We start from the raw sequence: 20000 nt of genomic DNA, 5'->3' as shown, positions 1-20000 counted from the left end.
GATTGATCTCGTGCGGTTTCGCTATTCGATCATTTGAAGAGAACAAAAAGATATATGGGGCGACCGACAAACGGTTTTCCCGTAGAACCAGACTCGCGATTGCGTTGACACACACATCATAGCCACACCAATAGAAGAGTTTTAGGACGGTAACCCGGGTGGGGTGTTCTTTACTCAGAATATGTGCAACATCGGATCTATATAGCCATCGATACAATTCGTACACAAATGTGTCGTACGAAGAGAGAGACTTTTTTTCCTCTGGCAACATAACGGTAAGAGACATCCTTCCACACTCATAGGTTCCACTCCCTGGGGCTATGATATATATATACATATAAATTCAAATTCGAAGCAACGGTCACAATTCTACTCTATATTTTTGCGGGTTATGTGTTCTTTCGTTCAATTTCTTTCATGCGTTCGTTCGATCTCTGTACACAGTCTTCACATAGGACAGACTCGTGTAGTACGCTTTCGTGGGTTAAACCCATCTCGTTTCATTTCAGGCGACGTCGGGAGCGCGTTGAAAATGTACCAGTGAAATCTCGATAGTTCTACGGATACGAATCGTCCCGAAAAAGATTTTGTCACCGCTTCGAAGCGGTGTTTCAGACGGGCGGACGTATATAAAACATATACGACACACGACACCGCCTTCCACACTCACGCTAGTTCGAACACGATTTCCATCTCTCTCGAAGACTGTTAGACGTACGTAAAATTTCTCAATATTCATAGGACCGCGACAAACGCCGACGAAGCGCCCATCATTCGCTCGTACGTATATAGGCAACAAGTGCCATCAACGCAAGCAGTTTATAAGTACGTAAACGACCCTCAGCCAGGCGTGGTCCAGGAATTGTATCCGTGGACCGCAATGTGCGTTCGAAATGTCGATGTTCATGTGTCCTGCAGTTCACACGTTGACGCGCAATTAGCTGCGTTCTTCATCGACCCACGAGCCAAGTGATCCACCGTTCAGGGTAATTTTTCCCTTTTATTCTCTCATATATATAATGTGTATTTGCTATCCACCACATTTTTGTGTTATATTTCGGAACAAACCGATACCCGAAGAGCTCCAACCAGCGCGCGAAGGAGATTCGGGAGTCGTCGTACAACGACATAATTGTCCCTTAAAGAACGAGATATTTCCGTCGAAACCATATATATATATGTACGAGCAAATCCAAAACCACTGTTTTCTTGCAAGTTCGACGGTCGGAGCGAATAGAACATTGAAAAGCCTTCTATCGAAGAAACACAGAGAGTATATCACCTCCAAAAACGACGGGGATATGGATATTCAAACTGGACAATTATCAACCCGATACTGGATTCGAAAAGTTTCTCTCTCCTTTCGTCGTTATTTACACCGGACGGACTCACGGCCGGCTCTAGCTGGGTGTCATATATATATACGTCCCACGCTCATGCTGCCACTAGCGCGCAACAGAGTAGGGTGTCAATGACAACGACACAGCATTGAAACGAGCTACACAAGCCGGTCTCTCTTGATACCAATGTAAACGAGCATTAAGTTATCTTCAGACTGCCCGATATTTTCGTCCTTTGGACTTTCCCAACGATTCCTTTTTTTCTTTTTTTTTTTACACCACAGCGAAGACTTGAGGAAGCGTGATTAGCACGCTCGCATCCCTCCCTGTCCTACTACAACTGTGTGTGTGTGTGTGTGTAAAGAAAGAAAAAAGAATACATTGGCTTTCTCTCTATCGAGAAGATGGCCTACGCAACGCAGATCAAAGGCCTAATACGTGTAATATAATACGCGTCTGGCCGTGTATAAATCACGCACGAATGATCTGGTCGGGCCCAACTCTTCTCGTACGCTTATTTTTCCGTGTTGGGGCACTATCATAAAATCACACAAACCCCAACACGTGTGTGTCTTGGAAGGAAGATGGCCTACGCAACGCAGATCAAAGGCCTAATACGTGTAGTACACACGTCTGCCGTGTAAATCACGCACGAATGATCTGGTCGGGCCCAACTCTTCTCCACCACACCACATCCCAACTTTGTACATTTTTATATATTTTTGTGCGTTGGGGCACCTTCATAATCACAAACCCCAACAACACATATATCTCTCTCTCTTTGAAAGATTTGTTGTGGCCTACGCAACGCAGATCAAAGGCCTAATACGTGTAGTACACACGTCTGGCCGTGTAAATCACGCACGAATGATCTGGCGGGCTCAACAATATCTTTTTTTTTTATATGAATTCTTATCCACAAACTAATCGAATTCATTTTCTCTCCTCCTCTCCTCTCTCTTTGAGATATATTGGAACATTGTAATGATCCTTCCGCAGGTTCACCTACGGAAACCTTGTTACGACTTTTACTTCCTCTAAATAATCAAGTTTGGTCATCTTCCCGGCATCATCGGCAATGCCGAAACATTGCCGCGCACCAGTCCGAAGACCTCACTAAATCATTCAATCGGTAGTAGCGACGGGCGGTGTGTACAAAGGGCAGGGACGTAATCAACGCGAGCTTATGACTCGCGCTTACTGGGAATTCCTCGTTCATGGGGAATAATTGCAAGCCCCAATCCCTAGCACGAAGGAGGTTCAGCGGGTTACCCGGGCCTTTCGGCCAGGGAACACACGCTGATTCCTTCAGTGTAGCGCGCGTGCGGCCCAGAACATCTAAGGGCATCACAGACCTGTTATTGCTCAATCTCGTGCGGCTAGAAGCCGCCTGTCCCTCTAAGAAGATTTGTTTGTACGTTGGTAGTAAAAACCCCACCGGCAGAAGCCGAGAGCCTTCGAGATACCATAATTACGTCTATTTAGCAGGCTAGAGTCTCGTTCGTTATCGGAATTAACCAGACAAATCGCTCCACCAACTAAGAACGGCCATGCACCACCACCCACCGAATCAAGAAAGAGCTATCAATCTGTCAATCCTTCCGGTGTCCGGGCCTGGTGAGGTTTCCCGTGTTGAGTCAAATTAAGCCGCAGGCTCCACTCCTGGTGGTGCCCTTCCGTCAATTCCTTTAAGTTTCAGCTTTGCAACCATACTTCCCCCGGAACCCAAAAGCTTTGGTTTCCCGGAAGCTGCCCGCCGAGTCATCGTAGGAACTTCGGCGGATCGCTAGCTGGCATCGTTTATGGTTAGAACTAGGGCGGTATCTGATCGCCTTCGAACCTCTAACTTTCGTTCTTGATTAATGAAAACATTTTTGGCAAATGCTTTCGCTTCTGTCCGTCTTGCGACGATCCAAGAATTTCACCTCTAACGTCGCAATACGAATGCCCCCATCTGTCCCTATTAATCATTACCTCGGGGTTCCGAAAACCAACAAAATAGAACCGAGGTCCTATTCCATTATTCCATGCACACAGTATTCAGGCGAAGGTAGCCTGCTTTGAGCACTCTAATTTGTTCAAAGTAAACGTACCGGCCCACCTCGACACTCAGTGAAGAGCACCGCGATGGGATATTAGTTGGACCGCCCCGTGAAGAGCAAAGCCCACCGGTAGGACGTACCACATAATGCCAGTTAAACACCGCGAGCGATGAACCGACACTGTGACACACAGATTCAACTACGAGCTTTTTAACCGCAACAACTTTAATATACGCTATTGGAGCTGGAATTACCGCGGCTGCTGGCACCAGACTTGCCCTCCAATGGATCCTCGTTAAAGGATTTAAAGTGTACTCATTCCGATTACGGGGCCTCGGATGAGTCCCGTATCGTTATTTTTCGTCACTACCTCCCCGTGCCGGGAGTGGGTAATTTGCGCGCCTGCTGCCTTCCTTGGATGTGGTAGCCGTTTCTCAGGCTCCCTCTCCGGAATCGAACCCTGATTCCCCGTTACCCGTTACAACCATGGTAGGCGCAGAACCTACCATCGACAGTTGATAAGGCAGACATTTGAAAGATGCGTCGCCGGTGCTATAAGACCATGCGATCAGCACAAAGTTATTCAGAGTCACCAAAGCAAACGATGGACGAGTGTAAACACCCGCCACCGATTGGTTTTGATCTAATAAAAGCGTTCCTACCATCTCTGGTCGGAACTCTGTTTTGCATGTATTAGCTCTAGAATTACCACAGTTATCCAAGTAAATTTTAGTACGATCTAAGAAACCATAACTGATTTAATGAGCCATTCGCGGTTTCACCTTAATACGGCATGTACTGAGACATGCATGGCTTAATCTTTGAGACAAGCATATGACTACTGGCAGGATCAACCAGGGAACTATACAATATGTATATATAAAATGGACAAAATTTAAATCCTTTTCCATCGTCGCCTGTTTCATATATATATGTCAGGTCGACACACCACTTTTCTCTTTCAAATATGTACAAGTTTTGCCACATTCCGCGCTTGTAACATATCTTCTTTAACGCTCAATTTCTTTCATTTTTCTACCATACAGATATTTTACCGTACGCCCAAAAACGTACGTATTATATTTTTGTTCTATCATAAAATCACATTTTTCTACGTACGCCAGCTTCGTACGTTTCTATCTTTGCCTTCATAAAATCACAAGATAATTTTATCTTCAAGAGTCTCGCTATTAACATCTTGTAAGATAAATGTACGTCCCAGCTAAAACGTACAAATACTTCAAGTTAAGTAATAATATATCATCGCTATTGACAAATTTTTAAGATCCAAGACACAGTTCTCTCTATATGTTTTAATATTTTTTATGTACTCAAATATATTCAAAGGAAAAAGTACATGGGTGATGCCATAGTCGTGGAAGCGCGTACGCTCACACTGATCTTCTGACCGCCGGAAGCACGAAACCTCTGATCTGGGCAAAATCGGCAAGCCGAGGAAGAACGGACAGGACACATGCTGGACTGGCGAGAAAGCGTGTTCTTCCGCTCGCGCTAGGCATTTCGATTTCTGACACCTCTTGATTTAAAAAATCAGTTTTTTGATAGTTTTCTCTCTCCACTGGGCTATTCATTTTAGCCACAGTTTTCAATTGGTACGATTTGCTTCCAAATCTTACAGATGCATTTTAAAAAATTTTTCCATCGCTCGGACAGAAGAGTCGATTGCTCAGTGAGTACGAGTATACATACAAAGTGCATACGGGTAACCAACCCCGTAGGGCTTGCCACATATGGGCCATTCGGTCAAAGACACCGACCCGTGGCCACGCTGTGTGGAGAAAAGTCCGTAACGTAAACGGCACGAAACAGTCAGGACCGAAGCCCCGAAGGAGCTCTGAGACAGCTTCTCGACCGAGATCGTAGAATTGGCCCAAAACCCGCTCTGCTCCGTCCGCCTCGCACGGACCGTGTATCTCTTATAGATACCGAACGGCCGGCAAGGACGCCGGCGCCGCCGGCCGAATAGCACGCGCGCTTATGAGTGTAAACCGCCGCGGCAACAGACCGCCCGGCCGTGCTGTTGTAACATAGCGCGTGAACGAACGAAAAAAAAATTTATAGTAAACATTAAAATAAATTACATTACCGTAAACTAGACAAAAAATTACACATTTTTTCCCAATATGAAAATTTTCACAAACTTTTCAAAGTCCCATCGCATCGAGTAAACTTTTTTAATAACGCTTCCGCACGATTCTAAATGCTTAATCCATATGTGAAATCGTTCACTGATCACGAATATCGTATTTAAAAAAATTACAAAAATTTATTTTTCAAAATAATCAAAAAAAACCGAAAAATCACAAGAGTAAAGTACCATTATTTTAAACAATATGTCGTTCTAAATGCTTAATCCCTATGTAAAAAAGTTATCTAAGCAAGAATATGTAATTGAAAAAAATTAGAAAAATTTATTTTAGCCGTAAATCGAAAATAATGGGGACACCGGAGCTGTTCGAAGCGCCGAGACGCGCCGCGTACGGCCGAATATTTTCTAAGTCCCAACGTACCGATCAAGAGTAAAGTACCATTTTCCTACATTAGATTTCGTTCTAAATGCTTAATCCCTATGTAAAAACGTTAGTTAAGCAAGAATATCGTATTTTTAAAAAAATCTAATGATAGGATTTTCCAGAAAATTGAAAAAACCGAAAAATGTCAAGAGTAAAGTGCCATTTTCTGACATTAGATTTCGTTCTAAATGCTTAATCCCTATGTAGAAACGTTAGTTAAGCAAGAATATCGTATTTTTAAAAAAATCTAATGATAGGATTTTTCAGAAAATTGAAAAAACCGTAAAATGTCAAGAGTAAAGTGCCCTTATTTTAAACAATGTATCGTTCTAAATGCTTAATCCCTATGTAAAAAAGTTATTTTAGCAGGAATATGTTATTGAAAAAAATTAGAAAAATTTATTTTAGCCGTAAATCGAAAATAATGGGGACACCGGAGCTGTTCGAAGCGCCGAGCGCGCCGCGTACGCCCGAATATTTTCAAAGTCCCAACGTACCGATCAAGAGTAAAGTACCATTTTCCTACATTAGGTTTCGTTCTAAATGCTTAATCCCTATGTAAAAACGTTAGTTAAGCAAGAATATCGTATTTTTAAAAAAATCTAATGATAGGATTTCCCAGAAAATTGAAAAAACCGAAAAATGTCAAGAGTAAAGTGCCATTTTCTGACATTAGATTTCGTTCTAAATGCTTAATCCCTATGTAGAAACGTTAGTTAAGCAAGAATATCGTATTTTTAAAAAAATCTAATGATAGGATTTTTCAGAAAATTGAAAAAACCGTAAAATGTCAAGAGTAAAGTGCCCTTACTTTAAACAATGTATCGTTCTAAATGCTTAATCCCTATGTAAAAAAGTTATTTAAGCAGGAATATGTTATTGAAAAAAATTAGAAAAATTTATTTTAGCCGTAAATCGAAAATAATGGATCGAGCGAATCGGTCGATTGCGCCGAGACGCGCTATGATGCAACAGACGAGCGATTGGAACGCCCGAATATTTTCAAAGTCCCAACGTACCGATCAAGAGTAAAGTACCATTTTCCTACATTAGATTTCGTTCTAAATGCTTAATCCCTATGTAAAAACGTTAGTTAAGCAAGAATATCGTATTTTTAAAAAAATCTAATGATAGGATTTTCCAGAAAATTGAAAAAACCGAAAAATGTCAAGAGTAAAGTGCCATTTTCTGACATTAGATTTCGTTCTAAATGCTTAATCCCTATGTAGAAACGTTAGTTAAGCAAGAATATCGTATTTTTAAAAAAATCTAATGATAGGATTTTTCAGAAAATTGAAAAAACCGTAAAATGTCAAGAGTAAAGTGCCCTTATTTTAAACAATGTATCGTTCTAAATGCTTAATCCCTATGTAAAAAAGTTATTTAAGCAGGAATATGTTATTGAAAAAAATTAGAAAAATTTATTTTAGCCGTAAATCGAAAATAATGGATCGAGCGAATCGGTCGATTGCGCCGAGACGCGCTATGATGCAACAGACGAGCGATTGGAACGCCCGAATATTTTCAAAGTCCCAACGTACCGATCAAGAGTAAAGTACCATTTTCCTACATTAGATTTCGTTCTAAATGCTTAATCCCTATGTAAAAACGTTAGTTAAGCAAGAATATCGTATTTTTAAAAAAATCTAATGATAGGATTTTCCAGAAAATTGAAAAAACCGAAAAATGTCAAGAGTAAAGTGCCATTTTCTGACATTAGATTTCGTTCTAAATGCTTAATCCCTATGTAGAAACGTTAGTTAAGCAAGAATATCGTATTTTTAAAAAAATCTAATGATAGGATTTTTCAGAAAATTGAAAAAACCGTAAAATGTCAAGAGTAAAGTGCCCTTATTTTAAACAATGTATCGTTCTAAATGCTTAATCCCTATGTAAAAAAGTTATTTAAGCAGGAATATGTTATTGAAAAAAATTAGAAAAATTTATTTTAGCCGTAAATCGAAAATAATGGATCGAGCGAATCGGTCGATTGCGCCGAGACGCGCTATGATGCAACAGACGAGCGATTGGAACGCCCGAATATTTTCAAAGTCCCAACGTACCGATCAAGAGTAAAGTACCATTTTCCTACATTAGGTTTCGTTCTAAATGCTTAATCCCTATGTAAAAACGTTAGTTAAGCAAGAATATCGTATTTTTAAAAAAATCTAATGATAGGATTTCCCAGAAAATTGAAAAAACCGAAAAATGTCAAGAGTAAAGTGCCATTTTCTGACATTAGATTTCGTTCTAAATGCTTAATCCCTATGTAGAAACGTTAGTTAAGCAAGAATATCGTATTTTTAAAAAAATCTAATGATAGGATTTTTCAGAAAATTGAAAAAACCGTAAAATGTCAAGAGTAAAGTGCCCTTATTTTAAACAATGTATCGTTCTAAATGCTTAATCCCTATGTAAAAAAGTTATTTTAGCAGGAATATGTTATTGAAAAAAATTAGAAAAATTTATTTTAGCCGTAAATCGAAAATAATGGGGACACCGGAGCTGTTCGAAGCGCCGAGCGCGCCGCGTACGCCCGAATATTTTCAAAGTCCCAACGTACCGATCAAGAGTAAAGTACCATTTTCCTACATTAGATTTCGTTCTAAATGCTTAATCCCTATGTAAAAACGTTAGTTAAGCAAGAATATCGTATTTTAAAAAAAATCTAATGATAGGATTTTCCAGAAAATTGAAAAAACCGAAAAATGTCAAGAGTAAAGTGCCATTTTCTGACATTAGATTTCGTTCTAAATGCTTAATCCCTATGTAGAAACGTTAGTTAAGCAAGATTATCGTATTTTTAAAAAAATCTAATGATAGGATTTTTCAGAAAATTGAAAAAACCGTAAAATGTCAAGAGTAAAGTGCCCTTACTTTAAACAATGTATCGTTCTAAATGCTTAATCCCTATGTAAAAAAGTTATTTAAGCAGGAATATGTTATTGAAAAAAATTAGAAAAATTTATTTTAGCCGTAAATCGAAAATAATGGATCGAGCGAATCGGTCGATTGCGCCGAGACGCGCTATGATGCAACAGACGAGCGATTGGAACGCCCGAATATTTTCAAAGTCCCAACGTACCGATCAAGAGTAAAGTACCATTTTCCTACATTAGATTTCGTTCTAAATGCTTAATCCCTATGTAAAAACGTTAGTTAAGCAAGAATATCGTATTTTTAAAAAAATCTAATGATAGGATTTTCCAGAAAATTGAAAAAACCGAAAAATGTCAAGAGTAAAGTGCCATTTTCTGACATTAGATTTCGTTCTAAATGCTTAATCCCTATGTAGAAACGTTAGTTAAGCAAGAATATCGTATTTTTAAAAAAATCTAATGATAGGATTTTTCAGAAAATTGAAAAACCGTAAAATGTCAAGAGTAAAGTGCCCTTATTTTAAACAATGTATCGTTCTAAATGCTTAATCCCTATGTAAAAAAGTTATTTTAGCAGGAATATGTTATTGAAAAAATTAGAAAAATTTATTTTAGCCGTAAATCGAAATAATGGGACACCGGAGCTGTTCGAAGCGCCGAGCGCGCCGCGTACGCCCGAATATTTTCAAAGTCCCAACGTACCGATCAAGAGTAAAGTACCATTTTCCTACATTAGATTTCGTTCTAAATGCTTAATCCCTATGTAAAAACGTTAGTTAAGGCAAGAATATCGTATTTTAAAAAAAATCTAATGATAGGATTTTCCAGAAAATTGAAAAAACCGAAAAATGTCAAGAGTAAAGTGCCATTTTCTGACATTATGATTTCGTTCTAAATGCTTAATCCCTATGTAGAAACGTTAGTTAAGCAAGATTATCGTATTTTTAAAAAAATCTAATGATAGGATTTTTCAGAAAATTGAAAAAACCGTAAAATGTCAAGAGTAAAGTGCCCTTACTTTAAACAATGTATCGTTCTAAATGCTTAATCCCTATGTAAAAAAGTTATTTAAGCAGGAATATGTTATTGAAAAAAATTAGAAAAATTTATTTTAGCCGTAAATCGACAAATAATGGATCGAGCGAATCGGTCGATTGCGCCGAGACGCGCTATGATGCAACAGACGAGCGATTGGAACGCCCGAATATTTTCAAAGTCCCAACGTACCGATCAAGAGTAAAGTACCATTTTCCTACATTAGATTTCGTTCTAAAGTGCTTAATCCCTATGTAAAAACGTTAGTTAAGCAAGAATATCGTATTTTTAAAAAAATCTAAATGATAGGATTTTCCAGAAAATTGAAAAAACCGAAAAATGTCAAGAGTAAAGTGCCATTTTCTGACATTAGATTTCGTTCTAGAATGCTTAATCCCTATGTAGAAACGTTAGCTAAGCAAGAATATCGTATTTTAAAAAAATCTAATGATAGGATTTTTCAGAAAATTGAAAAAACCGTAAAATGTCAAGAGTAAAGTGCCCTTATTTTAAACAATGTATCGTTCTAAATGCTTAATCCTATGTAAAAAAGTTATTTAAGCAGGAATATGTTATTGAAGAAATTAGAAAAATTTATTTTAGCCGTAAATCGAAATAATGGATCGAGCGAATCGGTCGATTGCGCCGAGACGCGCTATGATGCAACAGACGAGCGATTGGAACGCCCGAATATTTTCAAAGTCCCAACGTACCGATCAAGAGTAAGTACCATTTTCCTACATTAGATTTCGTTCTAAATGCTTAATCCCTATGTAAAAACGTTAGTTAAGCAAGAATATCGTATTTTAAAAAAATCTAATGATAGGATTTCCAGAAAATTGCAAAAAACCGAAAAATGTCAAGAGTAAGTGCCATTTTCTGACATTAGATTTCGTTCTAAATGCTTAATCCCTATGTAGAAACGTTAGTTAAGCAAGAATATCGTATTTTTAAAAAAATCTAATGATAGGATTTTTCAGAAAATTGAAAAACCGTAAAATGTCAAGAGTAAAGTGCCCTTATTTTAAACAATGTATCGTTCTAAATGCTTAATCCCTATGTAAAAAAGTTATTTTAGCAGGAATATGTTATTGAAAAAAATTAGAAAAATTTATTTTAGCCGTAAATCGAAATAATGGGGACACCGGAGCTGTTCGAAGCGCCGAGCGCGCCGCGTACGCCCGAATATTTTCAAAGTCCCAACGTACCGATCAAGAGTAAAGTACCATTTTCCTACATTAGATTTCGTTCTAAATGCTTAATCCCTATGTAAAAACGTTAGTTAAGCAAGAATATCGTATTTTAAAAAAAATCTAATGATAGGATTTTCCAGAAATTGAAAAAACCGAAAAATGTCAAGAGTAAAGTGCATTTTCTGACATTAGATTTCGTTCTAAATGCTTAATCCCTATGTAGAAACGTTAGTTAAGCAAGAATATCGTATTTTAAAAAAATCTAATGATAGGATTTTTCAGAAAATTGAAAAAACCGTAAAATGTCAAGAGTAAAGTGCCCTTACTTTAAACAATGTATCGTTCTAAATGCTTAATCCCTATGTAAAAAAGTTATTTAAGCAGGAATATGTATTGAAAAAATTAGAAAAATTTATTTTAGCCGTAAATCGAAAATAATGGATCGAGCGAATCGGTCGATTGCGCCGAGACGCGCTATGATGCAACAGACGAGCGATTGGAACGCCGAATATTTTCAAAGTCCCAACGTACCGATCAAGAGTAAAGTACCATTTTCCTACATTAGATTTCGTCTAAATGCTTAATCCCTATGTAAAAACGTAGTTAAGCAAGAATATCGTGATTTTTAAAAAAATCTAATGATAGGATTTTCCAGAAAATTGAAAAAACCGAAAAATGTCAAGAGTAAAGTGCCATTTTCTGACATTAGATTTCGTTCTAAATGCTTAATCCCTATGTAGAAACGTTAGTTAAGCAAGAATATCGTATTTTTAAAAAAATCTAATGATAGGATTTTTCAGAAATTGAAAAACCGTAAAATGTCAAGAGTAAAGTGCCCTTATTTTAAACAATGTATCGTTCTAAATGCTTAATCCCTATGTAAAAAAGTTATTTTAGCAGGAATATGTTATTGAAAAAAATTAGAAAAATTTATTTTAGCCGTAAATCGAAAATAATGGGACAACCGGAGCTGTTCGAAGCGCCGAGCGCGCCGCGTACGCCCGAAATTTTCAAAGTCCCAACGTACCGATCAAGAGTAAAGTACCATTTTTCCTACATTAGATTTCGTTCTAATGCTTAATCCCTATGTAAAAACGTTAGTTAAGCAAGAATATCGTATTTTAAAAAAAATCTAATGATAGGATTTTCCAGAAAATTGAAAAAACCGAAAAATGTCAAGAGTAAAGTGCCATTTTCTGACATTAGATTTCGTTCTAAATGCTTTAATCCCTATGTAGAAACGTTAGTTAAGCAAGATTATCGTATTTTAAAAAAATCTAATAGATAGGATTTTTCAGAAAATTGAAAAAACCGTAAAATGTCAAGAGTAAAGTGCCCTTACTTTAAACAATGTATCGTTCTAAATGCTTAATCCCTATGTAAAAAAGTTATTTAAGCAGGAATATGTTATTGAAAAAAATTAGAAAAAATTTATTTTAGCCGTAAATCGAAAATAATGGATCGAGCGAATCGGTCGATTGCGCGAGACGCGCTATGATGCAACAGACGAGCGATTGAACGCCCGAATATTTCAAAGTCCCAACGTACCGATCAAGAGTAAAGTACCATTTTCTACATTAGATTTCGTTCTAAATGCTTAATCCCTATGTAAAAACGTTAGTTAAGCCAAGAATATCGTATTTTAAAAAAAATCTAATGATAGGATTTTCCAGAAAATTGAAAAAACCGAAAAAGGTCAAGAGTAAAGTGCCATTTTCTGACATTAGATTTCGTTCTAAATGCTTAATCCCTATGTAAGAAACGTTAGTTAAGGCAAGAATATCGTATTTTAAAAAATCTAATGATAGGATTTTTCAGAAAATTGAAAAAACCGTAAAATGTCAAGAGTAAAGTGCCCTACTTTAAACAATGTATCGTTCTAAATGCCTTAATCCCTATGTAAAAAAGTTATTTAAGCAGGAATATGTTATTGAAAAAAATTAGAAAAATTTATTTTAGCCGTAAATCGAAAATAATGGATCGAGCGAATCGGTCGATTGCGCCGAGACGCGCTATGATGCAACAGACGAGCGATTGGAACGCCTCGAATATTTTCAAAGTCCCAACGTACCGATCAAGAGTAAAGTACCATTTTCCTACATTAGATTTCGTTCTAAATGCTTAATCCCTATGTAAAAACGTTAGTTAAGCAAGAATATCGTATTTTTAAAAAAATCTAATGATAGGATTTCCCAGAAAATTGAAAAAACCGAAAAATGTCAAGAGTAAAGTGCCATTTTCTGACATTAGATTTCGTTCTAAATGCTTAATCCCTATGTAGAAACGTTAGTTAAGCAAGAATATCGTATTTTTAAAAAAATCTAATGATAGGATTTTTCAGAAAATTGAAAAAACCGTAAAATGTCAAGAGTAAAGTGCCCTTACTTTAAACAATGTATCGTTCTAAATGCTTAATCCCTATGTAAAAAAGTTATTTAAGCAGGAATATGTTATTGAAAAAAATTAGAAAAATTTATTTTAGCCGTAAATCGAAATAATGGATCGAGCGAATCGGTCGATTGCGCCGAGACGCGCTATGATGCAACAGACGAGCGATTGGAACGCCGAATATTTTCAAAGTCCCAACGTACCGATCAAGAGTAAAGTACCATTTTCCTACATTAGATTTCGTTCTAAATGCTTAATCCCTATGTAAAAACGTTAGTTAAGCAAGAATATCGTATTTTTAAAAAAATCTAATGATAGGATTTTCCAGAAAATTGAAAAAACCGAAAAATGTCAAGAGTAAAGTGCCATTTTCTGACATTAGATTTCGTTCTAAATGCTTAATCCCTATGTAGAAACGTTAGTTAAGCAAGAATATCGTATTTTTAAAAAAATCTAATGATAGGATTTTTCAGAAATTGAAAAAACCGTAAAATGTCAAGAGTAAAGTGCCCTTATTTTAAACAATGTATCGTTCTAAATGCTTAATCCCTATGTAAAAAAGTTATTTTAGCAGGAATATGTTATTGAAAAAAATTAGAAAACTTTATTTTAGCCGTAAATCGAAAATAATGGGGACACCGGAGCTGTTCGAAGCGCCGAGCGCGCCGCGTACGCCCGAATATTTTCAAAGTCCCAACGTACCGATCAAGAGTAAAGTACCATTTTCCTACATTAGATTTCGTTCTAAATGCTTAATCCCTATGTAAAAACGTTAGTTAAGCAAGAATATCGTATTTTAAAAAAAATCTAATGATTGGATTTTCCAGAAAATTGACAAAACCGAAAAATGTCAAGAGTAAAGTGCCATTTTCTGACATTAGATTTCGTTCTAAATGCTTAATCCCTATGTAGAAACGTTAGTTAAGCAAGATTATCGTATTTTTAAAAAAATCTAATGATAGGATTTTCAGAAAATTGAAAAAACCGTAAAATGTCAAGAGTAAAGTGCCCTTACTTTAAACAATGTATCGTTCTAAATGCTTAATCCTATGTAAAAAAGTTATTTAAGCAGGAATATGTTATTGAAAAAAATTAGAAAAATTTATTTTAGCCGTAAATCGAAAATAATGGATCGAGCGAATCGGTCGATTGCGCCGAGACGTCGCTATGATGCAACAGACGAGCGATTGGAACGCCCGAATATTTTCAAAGTCCCAACGTACCGATCAAGAGTAAAGTACCATTTTCCTACATTAGATTTCGTTCTAATGCTTAATCCCTATGTAAAAACGTTAGTTAAGCAAGAATATCGTATTTTTAAAAAAATCTAATGATAGGATTTCCCAGAAAATTGAAAAAACCGAAAAATGTCAAGAGTAAAGTGCCATTTTCTGACATTAGATTTCGTTCTAAATGCTTAATCCCTATGTAGAAACGTTAGTTAAGCAAGAATATCGTATTTTTAAAAAAATCTAATGATAGGATTTTTCAGAAAATTGAAAAAACCGTAAAAATGTCAAGAGTAAAGTGCCCTTACTTTAAACAATGTATCGTTCTAAATGCTTAATCCCTATGTAAAAAAGTTATTTAAGCAGGAATATGTTATTGAAAAAAATTAGAAAAATTTATTTTAGCCGTAAATCGAAAATAATGGATCGAGCGAATCGGTCGATTGCGCCGAGACGCGCTATGATGCAAACAGACGAGCGATTGGAACGCCCGAATATTTTCAAAGTCCCAAACGTACCGATCAAGAGTAAAGTACCATTTTCCTACATTAGGTTTCGTTCTAAATGCTTAATCCCTATGTAAAAACGTTAGTTAAGCAAGAATATCGTATTTTTAAAAAAATCTAATGATAGTATTTCCAGAAAATTGAGAAAAACCGAAAAATGTCAAGAGTAAAGTGCCATTTTCTGACATTAGATTTCGTTCTAAATGCTTAATCCCTATGTAGAAACGTTAGTTAAGCAAGAATATCGTATTTTTAAAAAAATCTAATGATAGGATTTTTTCAGAAAATTGAAAAAACCGTAAATGTCAAGAGTAAAGTGCCCTTACTTTAAACAATGTATCGTTCTAAATGCTTAATCCCTATGTAAAAAAGTTATTTAAGCAGGAATATGTTATTGAAAGAAATTAGAAAAATTTATTTAGCCGTAAATCGAAAATAATGGATCGAGCGAATCGGTCGATTGCGCCGAGACGCGCTATGATGCAACAGACGAGCGATTGGAACGCCCGAATATTTTCAAAGTCCCAACGTACCGATCAAGAGTAAAGTACCATTTTCCTACATTAGATTTCGTTCTAAATGCTTAATCCTATGTAAAAACGTTAGTTAAGCAAGAATATCGTATTTTTAAAAAAATCTAATGATAGGATTTTCCAGAAAATTGAAAAAACCGAAAAATGTCAAGAGTAAAGTGCCATTTTCTGACATTAGATTTTCGTTCTAAATGCTTAATCCCTATGTAGAAACGTTAGTTAAGCAAGAATATCGTATTTTTAAAAAATCTAATGATAGGATTTTTCAGAAAATTGAAAAAACCGTAAAATGTCAAGAGTAAAGTGCCCTTACTTTAAACAATGTATCGTTCTAAATGCTTAATCCCTATGTAAAAAAGTTATTTAAGCAGGAATATGTTATTGAAAGAAATTAGAAAAATTTATTTTAGCCGTAAATCGAAAATAATGGATCGAGCGAATCGGTCGATTGCGCCGAGACGCGCTATGATGCAACAGACGAGCGATTGGAACGCCCGAATATTTTCAAAGTCCCAACGTACCGATCAAGAGTAAAGGTACCATTGTTCCTACATTAGATTTCGTTCTAAATGCTTAATCCCTATGTAAAAACGTTAGTTAAGCAAGAATATCGTATTTTTAAAAAAATCTAATGATAGGATTTTCCAGAAAATTGAAAAAACCGAAAAATGTCAAGAGTAAAGTGCCATTTTCTGACATTAGATTTCGTTCTAAATGCTTAATCCCTATGTAGAAACGTTAGTTAAGCAAGAATATCGTATTTTTAAAAAAATCTAATGATAGGATTTTTCAGAAAATTGAAAAAACCGTAAAATGTCAAGAGTAAAGTGCCCTTATTTTAAACAATGTATCGTTCTAAATGCTTAATCCCTATGTAAAAAAGTTATTTTAGCAGGAATATGTTATTGAAAAAAATTAGAAAAATTTATTTTAGCCGTAAATCGAAAATAATGGGGACACCGGAGCTGTTCGAAGCGCCGAGCGCGCCGCGTACGCCCGAATATTTTCAAAGTCCCAACGTACCGATCAAGAGTAAAGTACCATTTTCCTACATTAGGTTTCGTTCTAAATGCTTAATCCCTATGTAAAAACGTTAGTTAAGCAAGAATATCGTATTTTAAAAAATCTAATGATAGGATTTCCCAGAAAATTGAAAAAACCGAAAAATGTCAAGAGTAAAGTGCCATTTTCTGACATTAGATTTCGTTCTAAATGCTTAATCCCTATGTAGAAACGTTAGCTAAGCAAGAATATCGTATTTTTAAAAAAATCTAATGATAGGATTTTTCAGAAAATTGAAAAAACCGTAAATGTCAAAGAGTAAAGTGCCCTTATTTTAAACAATGTATCGTTCTAAAATGCTTAATCCCTATGTAAAAAAAGTTATTTTAGCAGGAATATGTTATTGAAAAAAATTAGAAAAATTTATTTTAGCCGTAAATCGAAAATAATGGGGACACCGGAGCTGTTCGAAGCGCGAGCGCGCCGCGTACGCCCGAATATTTTCAAAGTCCCAACGTACCGATCAAGAGTAAAGTACCATTTTCCTACATTAGATTTCGTTCTAAATACTTAATCCCTATGTAAAAACGTTAGTTAAGCAAGAATATCGTATTTTTAAAAAAATCTAATGATAGGATTTTCCAGAAATTGAAAAAACCGAAAAATGTCAAGAGTAAAGTGCCATTTTCTGACATTAGATTTCGTTCTAAATGCTTAATCCCTATGTAGAAACGTTAGTTAAGCAAGAATATCGTATTCTTAAAAAATCTAATGATAGGATTTTTCAGAAAATTGAAAAAACCGTAAAATGTCAAGAGTAAAGTGCCCTTATTTTAAACAATGTATCGTTCTAAATGCTTAATCCCTATGGTAAAAAAGTTATTTAAGCAAGAATATGTTATTGAATAAAATGAGAAAAATTTATTTTAGCCGTAAATCGAAAATAATGGATCGAGCGAATCGGTCGATTGCGCCGAGACGCGCTATGATGCAACAGACGAGCGATTGGAACGCCCGAATATTTTCAAAGTCCCAACGTACCGATCAAGAGTAAAGTACCATTTTCCTACATTAGATTTCGTTCTAAATGCTTAATCCTATGTAAAAACGTTAGTTAAGCAAGAATATCGTATTTTTACAAAAATCTAATGATAGGATTTCCCAGAAAATTGAAAAAACCGAAAAATGTCAAGAGTAAAGTGCCATTTTCTGACATTAGATTTCGTTCTAAATGCTTAATCCCTATGTAGAAACGTTAGTTAAGCAAGAATATCGTATTTTTAAAAAAATCTAATGATAGGATTTTTCAGAAAATTGAAAAACCGTAAAATGTCAAGAGTAAAGTGCCCTTATTTTAAACAATGTATCGTTCTAAATGCTTAAGTCCCTATGTAAAAAAGTTATTTAAGCAGGAATATGTTATTGAAAAAAATTAGAAAAATTTATTTTAGCCGTAAATCGAAAATAATGGATCGAGCGAATCGGTCGATTGCGCCGAGACGCGCTATGATGCAACAGACGAGCGATTGGAACGCCCGAATATTTTCAAAGTCCCAACGTACCGATCAAGAGTAAAGTACCATTTTCCTACATTAGATTTCGTTCTAAATGCTTAATCCCTATGTATAAAACGTTAGTTAAGCAAGAATATCGTATTTTTAAAAAAATCTAATGATAGGATTTTCCAGAAAATTGAAAAAACCGAAAAATGTCAAGAGTAAAGTGCCATTTTCTGACATTAGATTTCGTTCTAAATGCTTAATCCCTATGTAGAAACGTTAGTTAAGCAAGAATATCGTATTTTTAAAAAAATCTAATGATAGGATTTTTCAGAAAATTGAAAAAACCGTAAAATGTCAAGAGTAAAGTGCCCTTATTTTAAACAATGTATCGTTCTAAATGCTTAATCCCTATGTAAAAAAGTTATTTTAGCAGGAATATGTTATTGAAAAAAATTAGAAAAATTTATTTTAGCCGTAAATCGAAAATAATGGGGACACCGGAGCTGTTCGAAGCGCCGAGCGCGCCGCGTACGCCCGAATATTTTCAAAGTCCCAACGTACCGATCAAGAGTAAAGTACCATTTTCCTACATTAGATTTCGTTCTAAATGCTTAATCCCTATGTAAAAACGTTAGTTAAGCAAGAATATCGTATTTTAAAAAAAATCTAATGATAGGATTTTCCAGAAAATTGAAAAAACCGAAAATGTCACAAGAGTAAAGAGCCATTTTCTGACATTAGATTTCGTTCTAAATGCTTAATCCCTATGTAGAAACGTTAGTTAAGCAAGATTATCGTATTTTTAAAAAAATCTAATGATAGGATTTTTTCAGAAAATTGAAAAAAACCGTAAAAATGTCAAGAGTAAAGTGCCCTTACTTTAAACAATGTATCGTTCTAAATGCTTAATCCCTATGTAAAAAAAGTTATTTAAGCAGGAATATGTTATTGAAAAAAATTAGAAAAATTTATTTTAGCCGTAAATCGAAAATAATGGATCGAGCGAATCGGTCGATTGCGCCGAGACGCGCTATGATGCAACAGACGAGCGATTGGAACGCCCGAATATTTTCAAGTCCCAACGTACCGATCAAGAGTAAAGTACCATTTTCCTACATTAGATTTCGTTCTAAATGCTTAATCCCTATGTAAAAACGTTAGTTAAGCAAGAATATCGTATTTTTAAAAAATCTAATGATAGGATTTTTCAGAAAATTGAAAAAACCGTAAAATGTCAAGAGTAAAGTGCCCTTACTTTAAACAATGTATCGTTCTAAATGCTTAATCCCTATGTAAAAAAGTTATTTAAGCAGGAATATGTTATTGAAAGAAATTAGAAAAATTTATTTTAGCCGTAAATCGAAAATAATGGATCGAGCGAATCGGTCGATTGCGCCGAGACGCGCTATGATGCAACAGACGAGCGATTGGAACGCCCGAATATTTTCAAAGTCCCAACGTACCGATCAAGAGTAAAGTACCATTTTCCTACATTAGATTTCGTTCTAAATGCTTAATCCCTATGTAAAAACGTTAGTTAAGCAAGAATATCGTATTTTTAAAAAAATCTAATGATAGGATTTCCCAGAAAATTGAAAAAACCGAAAAATGTCAAGAGTAAAGTGCCATTTTCTGACATTAGATTTCGTTCTAAATGCTTAATCCCTATGTAGAAACGTTAGTTAAGCAAGAATATCGTATTTTTAAAAAAATCTAATGATAGGATTTTTCAGAAAATTGAAAAAACCGTAAAATGTCAAGAGTAAAGTGCCCTTACTTTAAACAATGTATCGTTCTAAATGCTTAATCCCTATGTA

General features: G+C 35.5%; 2 non-coding genes across 2 annotated transcripts; both read right to left on the bottom strand.

Annotated features, from left to right (window-relative positions):
* Window positions 1-834: 834 nt before the first annotated feature.
* LOC143263736 (5.8S ribosomal RNA) lies at window positions 835-989 on the bottom strand. The gene has a single exon (XR_013037083.1). It is a non-coding gene; the product is annotated as a 5.8S ribosomal RNA (ribosomal RNA).
* Window positions 990-2322: 1333 nt separating this feature from the next.
* LOC143263737 (small subunit ribosomal RNA) lies at window positions 2323-4243 on the bottom strand. The gene has a single exon (XR_013037084.1). It is a non-coding gene; the product is annotated as a small subunit ribosomal RNA (ribosomal RNA).
* Between the last annotated feature and the right edge of the window lie 15757 nt (window positions 4244-20000).

This window comes from Megalopta genalis, unplaced genomic scaffold (assembly GCF_051020955.1).
Source record: "Megalopta genalis isolate 19385.01 unplaced genomic scaffold, iyMegGena1_principal scaffold1329, whole genome shotgun sequence".
In the NCBI taxonomy this organism is placed as follows: Eukaryota; Metazoa; Arthropoda; class Insecta; order Hymenoptera; family Halictidae; genus Megalopta; species Megalopta genalis.
Note: the sequence above shows the minus strand (reverse complement) of the source record. Positions and strands in the feature narration are given on the sequence as shown.